Genomic DNA, 17,229 nt, shown 5'->3' on the forward strand with positions numbered 1-17,229 from the left:
TCGGCGCATTCGCCTGCCATTGACTGTACTGAAAGAGTTTCACAAATATGTCCCAGTGCGTTGACCGCATTTGTATCCGCTCATGGTAAGAAGAGTTGAAGGGCAACTCGGTCAGCGGGGCGCAATCCGATCTGGAATGCTGAAAAACTAAAAGTATACCAGGGCCTTTACACTTTTCAGGGAACTTATAGGCTATTTGTCTTTGCATATTAAGCTGGGATAGGAGATAAAGTATTTTAACAGAAAAATTACACATTTCAGCTTTAAAAATAGAATAAAAGAAACTTTCCCCACCATCACAAGAACCGCTGTAGGAATTATAGGTAGTAAAACAGATCTCATCCATCTAAGACAGATAATCTCCTTTACGTTCAAGGTTACTTGGATCAGCATGACCTGTTTTCATACCATCCAATTCCCTGGAGCTGTTTCAGATTACCATACCCCTCTCTTTCAACCTCTCTCACGCACACGGGAGACCAGGGTGTGTTTATTGGTCTTTTGAAAGTATGGCAAATATTTGTGTTATTCGCTCCATAACCGTCATGGTGTTAAGGTGTTCTTTTCTTTTCAGATCATCATAAGCCTTCATATTTCATTAACACAGGAACAACAGTGCAGCAGCACAGCGTGAGTCTGATCAGAATGTGTTCTGCAAAAATTCCAGTGATCCTTCTGCGACGGGACTGCGCTCTCTTGCAGTCTAACCCTCCAGGGCACAAGTATCCTTCTGACATGAGAGCGATTACAAACTCATTAAACCCAGCCAAGAACGAGAGATGCAGACTGAGTGTTGACCCAGCTTTGCCACTGACACCCTGGCAGAAAGGAACAACACTGACAGCACACTAAAATAGAGGCTCCATCGCACACTCTTATCTCGCAAATACCTCTTGAGTTGGCACCACTGAATAAATGTTACTGATCCCTCGTGGCTCTGTCTGCTGGAAAAAAAAAATACACAAATAAGAACTCTTTAATGTCTCAATTGTTTCTCATAGATAGCATTGAGATCAAATAGAGACTTCTACAAAGGTCTTCTGCTTCTCAGATGTTTCTCCTGAGAAACAGACCCCAGTAAACGCAAAAGTGTCTCCTCTAGAGTTTTTAAAGCGATCTCGACAATGTACAAACTGAGCTCAGGTTTGCCAAGGTACAACATCATCACACTGGAAATCGACATGCTGCTTCTGAATGTTCATATACCCTGAAATCAAACCCATTCTGCTGAATTACTGACAAGTTTTATCCCCCATCAGACATTCAAGTGTGCGCCTTTCCCTGTGGCGCTACTGATGGCATATGGCATGAACATTCTCAGAGACACAGGTTCTGGTTCCATGGAAACCAGGAAGTGGTCGCGTTTACAAAAACAATGGTGAGTGTGATTCGGAGTTTACATTTTTGCTCTAAAATAAATACAAAATTCTCCATTGATGGTTAGGTTTAGGGTTGGGGTTTGGGTTAGGGTGTGGGGTTAATAAAATATGCATTCCTGTTGACTGTTTTACATCACTTACAACTAAAAATATAACTCGCTTTTGGCGCCACTCTGTGGATATTTATCCCGGAAACTTGTCAACAACACTTCCAGCTTCGGCCACTGGGGGCAGCGATTAGAATTTCAGTAAGCATCGACCGATATCAGCAGCATAACTTTCGACCTCCTGTCGCCTGTCCTGTAACGTTTCTTATTCAATTCTTCCAAGACTAAATCATCTGAGCTATGCAATCCACATTTATTTTATAGCTTTACACTCTTTAAGACAACAGTTGACTCACATGTGTCCATTTTATATCTCTAAAGAAATGACAGGACAGCCATCTGAGACAAAGTTGATCCATCAATGAAACATAAATGAGAACTCTATTACATCACCTGACCTATGAACAAGGAACCTCTGAGCAAGACCTACCGGAACTCAAGCTGTAGAGTTTGTTAAAAGTCCTTGTTCATGCCCTTGTTTTACGACCCCCAGGGATTTCAAAAGTATCATACGGCACGTATTCTAAGTACTAAGCTATGCACCTTCACTTTAGGAAAACTAAACAGCCTCTTTATTATGCACAAAGCAACCCACATTCTTTCCTACAGCACATCCTGGCCTGTGTGTCAGGCAAGAAAATGATGAGATGGGGATAGAGATGACTTTGATTTAGACTCGTTCAAAATACTCCCTATGCCTCCTGTGGCATGGGCTACTCTGATCTAAATGTCTAATTAGACAATCTTTGGCTAAATGCTGGCCCGATTATACCTGGCACACAAACTCCTCTTCTTTTGCCAATAATGTCTTCTCTTTTCTTCTTTAGGTGGTGTTTGCTAAGGCAAGCATCACTATTATTATTGGTCATATTGAGGGTTAGGGATTTGAACAAACCCCTTAAAGCAATAGTTCACCCAAAATGAAAATCGTGGGGATTACTTTGATGCCTAAATATGCTTTTTGGGCTGTCAAAAATTGCTGTCCATTCACTTGCATTGGATGAAGCAAAAAACCTTAAAAACCTTAAAAAATCTTAAATCATGTTTTGATGAGGAAAGACGGTCATATACATCTTGGATGGCCTGAGGGTGAGTAAATTATCAGCACATTTTCATTTTTGAGTGAACTGTTCCTTTAACCCAAGTATTAAATTTAAGCACATAAAGGGGTGATAACACTAGACTTTGAGCATGCAAACTGTTTCCGCCCAACGCAACGGAAATGATGTCATGCGGGAGGGCTTCTGGTGTAAGTAAATAATACATCAAAAATAACAAATAATATTACATTTAAAATGTTAAAATATATTGTCTACTCATCTTTGCAATACGCATTCTTTGTATTGAGCCAAAAGGTCACCATGTGACGTTTCGATGTTCGATTGGTCAAAGGTTCCCTCGTCATACAGATTCGCAGGTCAGAGTTCGCCAAAATGTAATTCTTGTACACAGGTGATTAACTAAGAAATTTCTTAGCATGAGCTTGCATTTTGGGTTTCCAGCCCTCGGATATCTTTGAATTGGAGTGAATTGAGTGCGAAGTCTAGAGTGACTGCCCCTTAATTTGTGATGCATAGTTTTGTGTTACGGACATGAATGATACCACAAATCATGCAACTTGTTGAGGAGAGGTTTGCTTATTGGGTGATTCTCATGAAACCTGTTAAAAACATATCCTGGGACAATTTTCTCCAAAATAATAATAAAAACTCCCAAAAACAAATAAGAATTAATATTTTGCATATATAGAAAATTATGCCTATATTTAGGGCCATTGAGACTTTTTACATTGTGACATCATTTTCATGACAGTCACGTACATTTTACCCCCCAATTTTTATTACCGCAATGCAAAAAAATAAATAAAAAATAATAATAATCATTATATATTAAGCTGTAGATTATTTATACATATTAGTGTAATTAATTAAAACAATGACAGTGTTGCAGTGAGAATCATCATTGTAAACAAAGGGAATCATAGAAGTAAAATGTCCAGAATTGGCTGGTAAAATGTGCTGAAGTGTCCAGAAAATAATGTCACAATGCAAAACAATTTATATAAAAAAAAATCTTAATGGTCCAAAATGCTTCATTTTCTTTATGCAAAATATAGTTTTAATTTTATATGTAATTTAATTTGTACTGATTTGAGGCTAAATATAACCTGGACATTTGAAAATACAAAGGGAGACTATCCACAGTTTTCCTGAGCAACCACTGGGTGGCACCATGATGATTTGAATTGCCTGTTTTGTATTTCTGGTCTCGACACACCAAGTAAAAACAGCCAAAACGAGCGATCCAGAGGAGAACAACAACCATTTAAGTGCTACTTGGAGTAAAAATGAATTTCAGGCTCAACTTGTGCAGTTGTTGGCTGTCATAACAACTCAGAATAATTAATGATATCAGCGTAACTTATCTCTGACCATCGCTTCATCAACATACTCCGGTGAGGCACTGTCTGTAAAAAAACGGTCATCTCGACTCTGTGAAGTATCGGCATGTTTTTTTGACAATTTTTACAAATGTAATACCTTAAACATTACATTACATGCTAAGAATATATGCCAATGCGAGTGAAAACACTGGAGACCGGAAATTGAAAACAGTCGAATCATGGAACAAAGGTGGATAGATACAGCTGGCAAGGACGCCCCAACCACTCGTGGGAGAAATCTGTTACCGTAGTTACTTTTACATTCCTATGAGGAAAACGGGGAAAAATATCTGATAAATTTGACTATTTTAACAACAAAAAACATGATGAAAAGCTGTTGTGTAGTTTTTTTTTCTTTTTGGATTTTCTCCCCTTTTCTCCCCAATTTGGAATGCCCAATTCCCAATGCGCTCTAAGTCCTCGTGGTGGTGTAGTGATTCGCCTCAATCCGGGTGGCAGAGAACGTATCTCAGTTGCCTCCGCGTCTGAGACCGTCAATCCGCACATCTTATCATGTGGCTTGTTGAGCGTGTTACCGCAGAGCACATAGCACATGTGGAGGCTTCACGCTATTCTCTGCGGCATCCACGCACAACTCACCACTCGCCCCACTGAGAGCGAGAACCACATTATAGCGACCACAAGGAGGTTAACCCAGCGGGCCAATTGGTTGCTTAGGAAGCCTGACTGGAGTCACTCATTACGCCCTGGATTTAAACTCGCAACTCCAGGGGTGGTAGTCAGCGTCTTTACTCGCTGAGCACCCAGGCCCCCTTGTTGTGTAGTTTTTTGCACTTCTAACAATGCCAAAAAACCCGAAACTGATTTTTTATTGCCTGCCTACTGACAGAAATAGAAGCCTAAAGAAGAGCACTGCGGCTGCAAGCTCTTGAACCACCCCAAGACAGAAGTATACATCACGTTAATATTTTGTCACTCGATTGGTATCTTAAAACATTTTTATTGTTACCTTTTAATATGATTGATGATTAATGAAATGACTGTATGCATAAAATAGCTCAAATTTCATATTTCACAGCAACTTAACCTGAAACCCCATTTACTAAACACTTCGCCAAACCGAACTGACAGAGAAATACATCCTCTTAGAAATGTTTGATTGATTAAAGCATGAAAAACAATAAGCAGTGCTCCACTCTGATCATGTCAAGTTTTCTCATGTATCTTCTATGTATCTGTTTTCTGGTGTTAACTCATCATTATGTCTATGCTGGAACCGCTGTTGTGATGATATGATATTCGATTCAGTTTTGAATCTGCTCGGATGTTTCCCAAATACATTAAAGCATATATCCAGCATATGGTCGACTGCAGCCGCAGTGCTCTTCTTTAGGTTTCTACAGGTGCATCTCAATAAATTAGAATGTCGTGGAAAAGTTCATTTATTTCAGTAATTCAACTCAAATTGTGAAACTTGTGTATTAAATAAATTCAATGCACACAGACTGAAGTAGTTTAAGTCTTTGGTTCTTTTAATTGTGATGATTTTGGCTCACATTTAACAAAAACCCACCAATTCACTATCTCAAAAAATTAGAATACATCATAAGACCAATAAAAAAAACATTTTTAGTGAATTGTTGGCCTTCTGGAAAGTATGTTCATTTACTGTATATGTACTCAATACTTGGTAGGGGCTCATTTTGCTTTAATTACTGCCTCAATTCGGCGTGGCATGGAGGTGATCAGTTTGTGGCACTGCTGAGGTGGTATGGAAGCCCAGGTTTCTTTGACAGTGGCCTTCAGCTCATCTGCATTTTTTGGTCTCTTGTCTCTCATTTTCCTCTTGACAATACCCCATATATTCTCTATGGGGTTCTGGTCTGGCGAGTTTGCTGGCCAGTCAAGCACACCAACACCATGGTCATTTAACCAACTTTTGGTGCTTTTGGCAGTGTGGGCAGGTGACAAATCCTGCTGGAAAATGAAATCAGCATCTTTAAAAAGCTGGTCAGTAGAAGGAAGCATGAAGTGCTCCAAAATTTCTTGGTAAACGGGTGCAGTGACTTTGGTTTTCAAAAAACACAATGGACCAACACCAGCAGATGACATTGCACCCCAAATCATCACAGACTGTGGAAACTTAACACTGGACTTCAAGCAACTTGGGCTATGAGCTTCTCCACCCTTCCTCCAGACTCTAGGACCTTGGTTTCCAAATGAAATACAAAACTTGCTCTCATCTGAAAAGAGGACTTTGGAACACTGGGCAACAGTCCAGTTCTTCTTCTCCTTAGCCCAGGTAAGACGCCTCTGACGTTGTCTTTGGTTCAGGAGTGGCTTAACAAGAGGAATACGACAACTGTGTGTGGTGGCTCTTGATGCCTTGACCCCAGCCTCAGTCCATTCCTTGTGAAGTTCACCCAAATTCTTGAATCGATTTTGCTTGACAATCATAAGGCTGCGGTTCTCTCGGTTGGTTGTGCATCTTTTTCTTCCACACTTTTTCCTTCCACTCAACTTTCTGTTAACATGCTTGGATACAGCACTCTGTGAACAGCCAGCTTCTTTGGCAATGAATGTTTGTGGCTTACCCTCCTTGTGAAGGGTGTCAGTGATTGTCTTCTGGACAACTGTCAGATCAGCAGTCTTCCCCATGATTGTGTAGCCTAGTGAACCAAACTGAGAGACCATTTTGAAGGCTCAGGAAACCTTTGCAGGTGTTTTGAGTTGATTAGCTGATTGGCATGTCACCATATTCTAATTTTTTGAGATAGTGAATTGGTGGGTTTTTGTGAAATGTGAGCCAAAATCATCACAATTAAAAGAACCAAAGACTTAAACTACTTCAGTCTGTGTGCATTGAATTTATTTAATACACGAGTTTCACAATTTGAGTTGAATTACTGAAATAAATGAACTTTTCCACGACATTCTAATTTATTGAGATGCACCTGTATATCTGTCAGTTGGCAGGCAATAAAAAAAAAAAAAGTTTTGTTTTTTTTTTGCCATTGTTTGAAGCGCAAAAAACTACACAACAGCTTTTCATCATATTTGATTGTTAAAATAGCCTAATTTGTCAGATATGTCTCTCCTTTTACCTCATAGGAATGTATGAGTAACTATGGTAATAAGGCTTTACTTTCAGCTTTGCTTTGGGACAACATAAGGGTGGGTAAATGAGGACAGATTTTTAGTTTTTGTGTGAACTATCCCTTTAAAATTCAGTTACTATATGAGCCGGTTACTACATAAAAACACATTCCAAACAATTCATCCTAATAACCACACTCAAAACCACATTGCAGCTAAAATTGAACAGGCGTTGATACCTCAAGACCTCTGCCAGGCCTCGCCCACATAATTGGTTCGTCAACTGCACAAATCCACACGCACACCCTTTCATGAAGCCAGGCAGAGGCAGATTAGTAAGAGCTCTCCTTTATAATATAGGTTAGCAGAATTATATTGAGGGAGACCTTTTCACCCCATTCCCATACAGCAGCATAACCCAGTTTGCACATTCAGAACTGCTCTCTTTCAGCGTAATCCTGTGATTACACTTATGATCTGTAAAAAGGATAATGGGTGAAGATTTTGGCTCTTTGGCTCCTTCTTCTAAACTCCCTAAGGAGTGAGTCATTATGCTTGAAAACAGGGGTATTCAATTAAAGTTCCAAGAGGTCCGGTCTCTACATTTCCTTCCCAGCAAAGGTCCAGATAATAGTACGTAGCTTACACGGTGTCATATGGCTATGAAATTATATCATATATATTTTTGAATAGTTTTTATAACTTGCCATGTTGGCAGCAATAGTACTTGGTAAAATCTTAATAAAAATAAAATTCTAAACAGTCAAAATTGTCTTTCAAAACTGGGCAGGGATGAGGACATTGGGGGCCCAGAGACAGTCAAAGTAGTTGGGTTTGTGGGATCTTCTTCCAAAAGGCTAAAATATTTCATCAAGACTTCATCAGTCGAGGGCACTTGGATATGAATTTTAAAGAGGCCCTTTTATGCTTTTTTGGATTTTACCTTTCCTTTGTGCATGTAAAAGGTCTGAAAAGTTACAAAGCACAAAGTTCACTCCAAAGGGAGTTACTCTCTCCCACAAAAAAACACTGCTCCTGAACTGGTTTGGAGTCCAGCCATTACTTCCGTGACATAGCTACGTCACTATGTAACACATTTGCATAATGCCTGCCTCAGGAATGTGCTGCTCAGGAAGCCTCTGGAGCTGAAACTTAGTTATGGTAAGGGCGTTACATTTCCAACACACACTCTAAGTGGTTGACCAATCACAACAGACTGGGCTTTTCGGAAAGGGGGGCTTTAAAGGGACAGGAGCTACAACAGAGCGTTTCAGACAGAGGGTGAAAAGAGGTACTGCAGCAATGTACAGTATGAGAAAAATTATGTGATGTATGAATTTTTTGAACATTAAAGCATGTAAACCTATACTAATAGACCCCCAAAATAAAATTATGAACCTGTAAATGAGCATAAGATGGGGTCTTTAACAGGTAAGATCAACAGTTCATTTTGAAGCTAAATGACAGCAGTCCAGTTTTTGTGTTTAAATATTTTTACATTCATAATATATATATATATATATATATACACACACACACAGTTGTGTTCAAAAGTTTGCATACCCTGGCAGAAATTGTGACAGTTTGGCATTGATTTTGAAAATATGACTGATCATGCAAAAAACTGTCTTTTATTTAAGGATAGTGATCATATGAAGCCATTTATTATCACATAGTTGTTTGGCTCCTTTTTAAATCATAATGATAACAGAAATCACCCAAATGGCCCTGATTAAAAGTTTACACACCCTTGAATGTTTGGACTTGTTACAGACAAGGTGACACACACAGGTTTAAATGTCAATTAAAGGTTAATTTCCCACAACTGTGGCTTTTTAAATTGCAATTAGTGTCTGTGTATAAATAGTCAATGAGTTAGCTCTCACGTGGATGCACTGAGCAGGCTAGATACTGAGCCATGGGGAGCAGAAAAGAACTGTCAAAAGACCTGCGTAACAAGGTAATGGAACTTTATAAAGATGGAAAAGGATATAAAAAGATATCCAAAGCCTTGAAAATGCCAGTCAGTACTGTTCATTCACTTATTAAGAAGTGGAAAATTCAGGGATCTCTTGATACCAAGCCAAGATCAGGTAGACCAAGAAAGATTTCAGTCACAACTGCCAGAAGAATTGTTCGGGATACAAAGAAAAACCCACAGGTAACCTCAGGAGAAATACAGGCTGCTCTGGAAAAAGATGGTGTGGTTGTTTCAAGGAGCACAATACTTGTTGACCCCTCTCCAAACATAGCGCTTATGGTTGTGACCATAAGGTATGGTTGTGACCATCTATTTTGGTGTCGTCACTCCAAATTACAGTGTGCCAGAAGCTGTGAGGCGTGTCAAGGTGTTGTCGGGCATATTGTAACCAGGCTTTTTTGTGAAATTGGTGCAGTAAAGGCTTCTTTCTGGCAGCTCGACCATGCAGCTCATTTTTGTTCAAGTATCGTCGTATTGTGCTCCTTGAAACAACCACACCATCTTTTTCCAGAACAGTCTGTATTTCTCCTGAGGTTACCTGTGGGTTTTTCTTTGTATCCTGAACAATTCTTCTGGCAGTTGTCGCTGAAATCTTTCTTGGTCTACCTGATCTTGGCTTGGTATCAAGAGATCCCTGAATTTTCCACTTCTTAATAAGTGAATGAACAGTACTGACTGGCATTTTCAAGGCTTTGGATATCTTTTTATATCCTTTTCCATCTTTATAAATTTCCATTACCTTGTTACGCAGGTCTTTTGACAGTTCTTTTCTGCTCCCCATGGCTCAGTATCTAGCCTGCTCAATGCATCCATGTGAGAGCTAACAAACTCACTGACTATTTATACACAGACACTAATTGCAATTTAAAAAGCCACAGGTGTGGGAAATTAACCTTTAATTGCCATTTAAACCTGTGTGTGTCACCTTGTGTGTCTGTAACAAGGCCAAACATTCAGGGGTATGTAAACTTTTGATCAGGGCCATTTGGGTGATTTCTATTATCATTATGATTTAAAAAGGAGCCAAACAACTATGTGATGATAAATGGCTTCATATGATCACTATCCTTAAATAAAAGACAGTGTATTTGCATGATCAGTCATATTTTCAAAATCAATGCCAAAATTTCACGATTTCTGCCACGGTATGCAAACTTTTGAGCACAATTGTATATATATATGGGACATAGGAGGCCTTTTGAAGGATAAAAATCACTGTATGGCGGTTCAGGGGTGTCCCCTGAAAAAATAAAATAAAAATAGAAATATGTAAAAGTCTGAATGGACCATTTTTATATTTTCCTTAAAGTGAGAATCCACTAAGTTACAAACAAACAAACAATTTACATAACAACAGTGAAGCATTAAAATACTGTTTGTTTATTTAAATATAAATAGGCTTTCCTTGCCACCCATGCCATGATGACATAATGTTTGTTTATTATGAAAGGCTCCTAACATGCTGATTAATGAAGCTAAATTAGATGGAAAAACTTGTCTAAAGGTGGCACGTTAACTTGTCCTGACACAAACCTGGCTTAGCAGAACTGTCTGAATCACACATCAGACAGATGAAGATAGTTTAAGTGAAATATGCCAGTATCTGCAGTGGTGTCTCCGCTACCGTTTTTAAAATCACAATACAGTGAATCAGGCTTTATGTGGCACCTCTCTAGCGGGAAGAGAGGCAACGTGCGGGGAGCAGGAATAAAAGCGCGTTCAGCGCTAGGGAATAAGTGCGTAGCACTGGACACACCCCACTCCATACTGGTATAAACGTATGTTTACACACTCACTTAGCCAGGTGTCATATAACTAGCACAAATGTTTAGATCTCGGTCCAGACTGAATTGTCCTTCGGTCTGGATCCGGACCGGAGTCCGCCTATTGAGTACCCCTGCTTTGGATGTTTAGTGAATTATTGTATTACCATGACAGGCCTGAGAGAGACTTCAAATATTAATTATACTACAAGGGCTATTTTTAGGGCGTTTACCTAATCAAAAAAGTGTTATACAAGTGTAAAATTAAAAGTGTTGTAAGCATTTTGTTATGTTTTTCTTAATATCACACAATAAAATGTCCCTGCTAGTCCAACATGATCTCGCGGGAAATCTGCATGTTATTTCCAAATTTATTTCCACACAATTTCGGACCCAGTTAGCCGAATCACAGAAAAACGGCACCATGTGGCAAATGTTCATGCCCCAAAAATTGCCCGAGTTGTGCCTTTGATGTCACATTGTTTTTGATCTCCAGCTAGCGAGACGTTACATTTGCAAAGGAGTAAGCAAAAGAACGCTGTCTTGGTCTCAGTATTGTTAGGGTTAGGTTTAGGATTTGGAAAATAATCTTTTGATCAGCGATGTTCACTCATGTGTTGAGAGTGCGCATGTGTTCAACTGTAGTTCCAGCTTCGACCACTGGGGGCAGTTCTGATATTTGGAAAGCAGAGACTGAATTTAGCAGACAAAAAAAAATGATCTCCTGTTGCCGAAGTTCAGTCTGGCTAATCTGTTCACAGCAAAAGAGAACCTGTTTCTCAATGCTAAGAACACAAAGAATGGACTTGTGTCTTGCACAGATATCTAAAAAAGAATGAACTCGGAGGGACAGGAGGACGTTGAACACATCTATGCAAGTTTTGAGATGTGCTGCGATATGTAGACTATTATTTTTTTCTGAGAAGGATTATAACGTAAAACAAGTTCACAACATGTAAAAATGCATGTTGAAAAACAGCTAGCATCAGGGAAGAGGCTTCTCCTTTTAGCCAATCAGAAACACTCTTTACTTTTAACATTTTGTTTCCTCTCAGCTGTGCAGAACAACAGACCAGTTCCAATTTAGAATGCAAATAAAGGCAATAAAGAATACCAATGGCAATTCAGTATGCAACTACTTATGTCATTGATTTCTGACAGTGAAATTTTGAATGAACATTCTAATAATGTAAGTCAATGGGAGATTTTTTTTAAATCTAAAAACCATAAATATAGATACCACACCTAAGACAAAAAATATCTATAAAATGGAGTCAAGATTAATTAATTGAAGAAGTTTACTACTTAAGAGTTAGGAGTTTAAAACAAACCCTAGACAAAATAAGTGAGGAATATTAATACAGTGATGGCTTGCAAAGTAATATAATAAACATAAATCGTGAAAAGTGTGTGCGACTGTCTGAATCATGAACACGCCCAAGTCTCCAAAAAGAAATGCGCACAGAAGCAGTAGAGCATTCCCATGTCCAAAGTGCCATTGCATTAACTTAGTTTCACTCTAGCAGACTATCACAACGAGTAAAAACAATTACGATTAATTAACGCAACAAATGAACACATGGAGATGTGTGTATGTGCAAATGTGACCCCATTATCCGCACTGAATCTGAGGCGAGGACACTAACATCTCCAAACACTGTGCCAACCTCACTGAGATCTTTACAGCATTATTTAAGAGAAAAGAATCATTCCTGTAAATGAGATATTCAAGATTAAAAAAGCAATAGCTACAAATTAAAGTAATATGCCAATTTAAGGACAAATTCACAGAATGCAATATTCAGAAATTCACATACTGAGAACTATAAGGGCAGTTATGCGCAAATCCGTTTATAATGCGTGCAGAACAATAAAGCTTTAACACACAAAACATTGTTTTTGCGCACAGCACATGTGTAAATAACATATTGGCTATAAATTCAAACCACGCGCTACATACAAACACAGCGCGACTATAGTCTCTAATGCAACATCGCATTACTGACAGCAGAATCGCAACACTTGCACCTTTCACATCGGATCAGTGTTGCTGTTTAGTTTCACCACCTCAGAATCACAACAACTGCATCTTTATTCCCCAATTTCATGAGAAGACAAATACCTCTGACGATCCTGGAGTATCTCATATCCACGTGCGTCCCTCAGCATCATCTCGCGAGCATCTGTAGTCCCTCATTGAACTGCATGACAGTCTTCTGCTCAGTGATTCAAAAGCATCATCATCATCGTCATCATCATCGCCTCTTCTTCAACACACACCTCGTGTTTACACCGTACACAGCATGCTGTAAAAGCCAGCCCTCCTGCATCTGCAAGAGCTGTATATTTTATCCTGCTTTGATCTACATGCAGGAACCAAACCAATCACATTTCATCCACATTTGGTGTCTAGTGTCTGTTTTAACACTTTCATTGCAGTAGCACTGCAGCACAAATAGTGCAACACTTCATTATATAGAAATAAATATGTGGAGCTATAAGTCAAGTTATAATTCAGCAAATATTTACACTGTTTTTGTAACTAGTCATACTGTATAACAAAATGTCATTCAAAACACAAAAACGATGCTCACATAAATATGTTCAGATATACATATTTGGAATATATATATATATACACCGATCAGCCACAACATTAAAACCACATGCCTAATATTGTGTAGGTCCCCTTCGTGCCGCCAAAATAGCGGCAACCCACATCTCAGAACAGCATTCTGATATGATATTCTTCTCACTACAACTGTACAGATTGGTTATCTGAGTTACTGTAGACTTTGTCAGTTTGAACCAGTCTGGCCATTCTCTGTTGACCTCTCTCATCAACAAGGTGTTTCCATCTGCAGAACTGCCGCTCACTGGATGTTTTTTGCTTTTGGCACCATTCAGAGTAAATACTAGAGACTGTTGTGTGTGAAAATCTCAGGAGATCAGCAGTTACAGAAATACTCAAACCAGCCCATCTGGCACCAACAAACATCCGTGCGATTATCTAATCAGCCAATCTTGTGGCAGCAGTGCAGTGCATAAATCATGCAGATACAGGTCAGGAGCTTCAGTTAATGTTCACATCAACCATCAGAATGGGGAAAAAATGTGTTCTCAGTTATTTGGACCATGGCATGATTGTTGGTGCCACTGTAAATTGTTGGTGCGTACTGTATGGGAAACAGTCAATAAAGCTCCTTGAAATTGAGCCTTTTAATCACCTGCTGTGTCTTAATTTATTTATTTGGAAGTTTTCCTTAGATTGTCACTTTTGGCTTAATTTCACACTAGGGTTTCCAGGGCACTACTCTTTGAAAAGCTGGTTTGAAATAAGTAGTCAAATTATATATATATATATATTATTTGTTTTTTGTTTTTTTTGGGTGAAAATTTATGATTGGTTTCATTTTCCAAATGGCTACATAAATGTCAAACCACACCTGTTTTTGATTAACTTCATGCTGATTTTTAGTAATAGAAGAAAATAATGATGTATGATTAAGTGTAAATGTCCCACTTTACCTGTATTCAACCTACGTGTTCCAAAGTGCTATACAAATAAATTGAATTGAACTGAATTAACATTATAATTATTATTTTAATCAGACAGCTGTGGTCTGAGTGAAGTCTAATCACTGTCCCTTAACTGGCATTTCAAGGGTTAAAAAAGCAGCCATAATCTTTAAAGCCTTGTTGGAGATTATGAATCAGTTGCTAAATCACAGTTTCCCATTCATTACCATTCCTCCATGTTTAAAGAATGAGTTTGATTTGTTAATGGTTTCAATATACAATTCAGACCTGCTGTTGAATATAAATAATTTAGAAGCTTAGAGTCTTAATAATACCAAATACTACCATAAAATTAATAAGAACATAAAATATTATTAACCCTCTGATGCATGATTATTTTTGTTATTTTTTATTTTGTATCCTAAGAGTTACATATCTGTCCATTGCAACTAAAAATAATGTTAAATAATTCAGAGGTCATCAATCTTGCATATAATGTGCATAGATTGATGGCTTGGAATCTTTTTTTCTTTTCATGTAAATTTACACCAATTTTTTAGCCAAAGAGAACTAGTTGTCAGATCTATTGAAAAATATAAGATAAAAAAGTGATACTAAATAAGACATGAATATCAATGTAAAACTGTTTCTCTGAATGCAAAACACAAATATCAGACGGAATTCCACTCGGGATGCTTTCCCTGAACTTCAGTATAGAAACAAAGCAACTCATTCAGAATCAATGTTCCTTTGCCCCACTACTCAGGCACAACACCATGAATGAGTCTCTCTCTCTCTCTCTCTCTCTCTTTACCTTCTGTTAAATGCATGGGAACTGAATGCAGGTGTCTCCAAGAGCTATTGCAAATGTTGAAATCCAAAATTCTCAAAATTTAAAAACAAGTACAATCAATAAAGCAAATAATCCGTAAAAGGAACTCTACTTTAAAATATTAATTTATAAGCATCCATTCTTGAACAAGAACTCTGCACACACTTATACATGCTATCTAATAATTAGGGGCAGAAGGCCCCCCTGTGGAATAATATAGAACTGCAACATTCATGGAAGTTTCAAGAATGTTGCGAGATCAAGCTCACATACGTAGCTCTGACGTCTGTGGTCATGAAATCATTTGAGAGAAGCTGGTGTTGGCCAACCTGAAGAACATCACTGGACCCTTTCTAGATCCTCTACAATTTGCTTATCAAGCAAACAGGTCAGTGGATGATGCAGTCAACATGGGATTACATCATATCCTGCAACATCTGGACAGACCAGGGACATATGGAAGGATCCTTTTTGTGGGCTTCAGTTCATCTTTCAACACCATCATCCCAGCTATTCTCCTGACTAAATTACACCAACTCTCTGTTCCCATGTCTATCTGTCAGTGGATTACCAGCTTTCTGACAGATAGGCAGCAGCTAGTGAGACAGGGGACATTTACTTCCAGCACCTGTACAATCAGCACTGGTGCCCCCCAGGGATGTGTGCTCTCCCCACTACTCTTCTCCCTCTACACCAATGACTGCATTGCCAAGGACCCCTCTGTCAAGCTCCTGAAGTTTGCAGATGACACCACTGTCATCGGTCTCATCCAAGATAACAATGAGTCTGCATACAGAAGGGAGGTTGAACAGCTGGCTGTCTGGTGCAGTCAAAACAACCTTGAGCTGAACACGCTCAAAACGGTGGAGATCATTGTGGACTTTGGGAGGAACACCCCAACACTGACCCCCCTCACCATTCTAAACAGCACTGTGGCAGCAGTGGAGTCATTTAGGATCCTGGGCACTACCATCTCACAGGACCTGAAATGGGAGACCCACATTGACTCCATTGTGAAAAAGGCCCAGCAGAGGTTGTACTTCCATCACTAATTGAGGAAGTTCAACCTGCCACAGGCGCTGCTGATACAGTTCTACTCAGCAGTCACCGAGTCTGTTCTCTGCACTTCAATAACTGTCTGGTTTGTTCAGCTATGAAATTGGACATCAGAAGACAACAAATGACAGTTCGGACTGCTGAGCAGATTATTGGTTGCCCCTTGCCCTCCCTTCAAGAACTATACACTTCCAGAGTGAGCTAAAAGGCTGAAAAAATCACTCTGGACCCCCCTCACCCTACCCATTACCTTTTTGAACTGTTGCCTTCTGGCCGACGCTTCAGAGCTCTGAGTACCAGAACCGTCAGGCACAAGAACAGTTTTTTCCCTCAGGCTATCCATCTCATGAACAGTTAAAACTGCCGCATTGAGCAATAATTACGTGCAATACACAGCCTAGTCAATTACATTATTTAACATATCCAACCCCTTCTGCATTACATTCCCTTGCACTGTATATAACAGATTTGTATTTGTACATACTATATGTATATTTTTGTCTTATTGTGTATTTGTTTACAGTACTGTGCAAAAGTTTTAGGCACTTGTGAAAACTGTTGCATAGTGTGGATGCCTTCAAAAATAATGACAAATCGTTTTCATATATCAATTAACATCATACAAGGTGCATTAAACTAAACAAGCTAAATCAATATTTGGTGTGACCACCTTTGCCTTTAAAACAGCACCAATTCTCCTAGGTACACCTGGACACAGTTTTTCTAAGTTGTTGGCAGATAGGATGTTCCAAGCTTCTTGGAGAATTCGCCACAGATCTTCTATCTATTTAGGCTGTCTCAACTGCTTCTGTCTCTTTATGTAATCTCAGACTAACAGGATGTTCAGTGGGGGGCTCTGTTGGGGTCGTGCCATTTGTTGCAGGGTTCCCTGTTCTTCTTTTCTGTTCTATTATATTTGCAAAAGTAATGTTTGGGAGTCTAACATTTATATTTCCTATTGACACACTAAAGCTGAAGATATAAATTAACCATCTTAAGACAAAAGTTTTTGTGAAACATCTTATGTGCCTAAGACTTTTGCACAGTACTGTACATACTTCTATTTCTATTCGCTTTTTATTTGTATTCTAT

This window comes from Myxocyprinus asiaticus, chromosome 33 (genome assembly GCF_019703515.2).
Source record: "Myxocyprinus asiaticus isolate MX2 ecotype Aquarium Trade chromosome 33, UBuf_Myxa_2, whole genome shotgun sequence".
NCBI lineage: Eukaryota > Metazoa > Chordata > Actinopteri > Cypriniformes > Catostomidae > Myxocyprinus > Myxocyprinus asiaticus.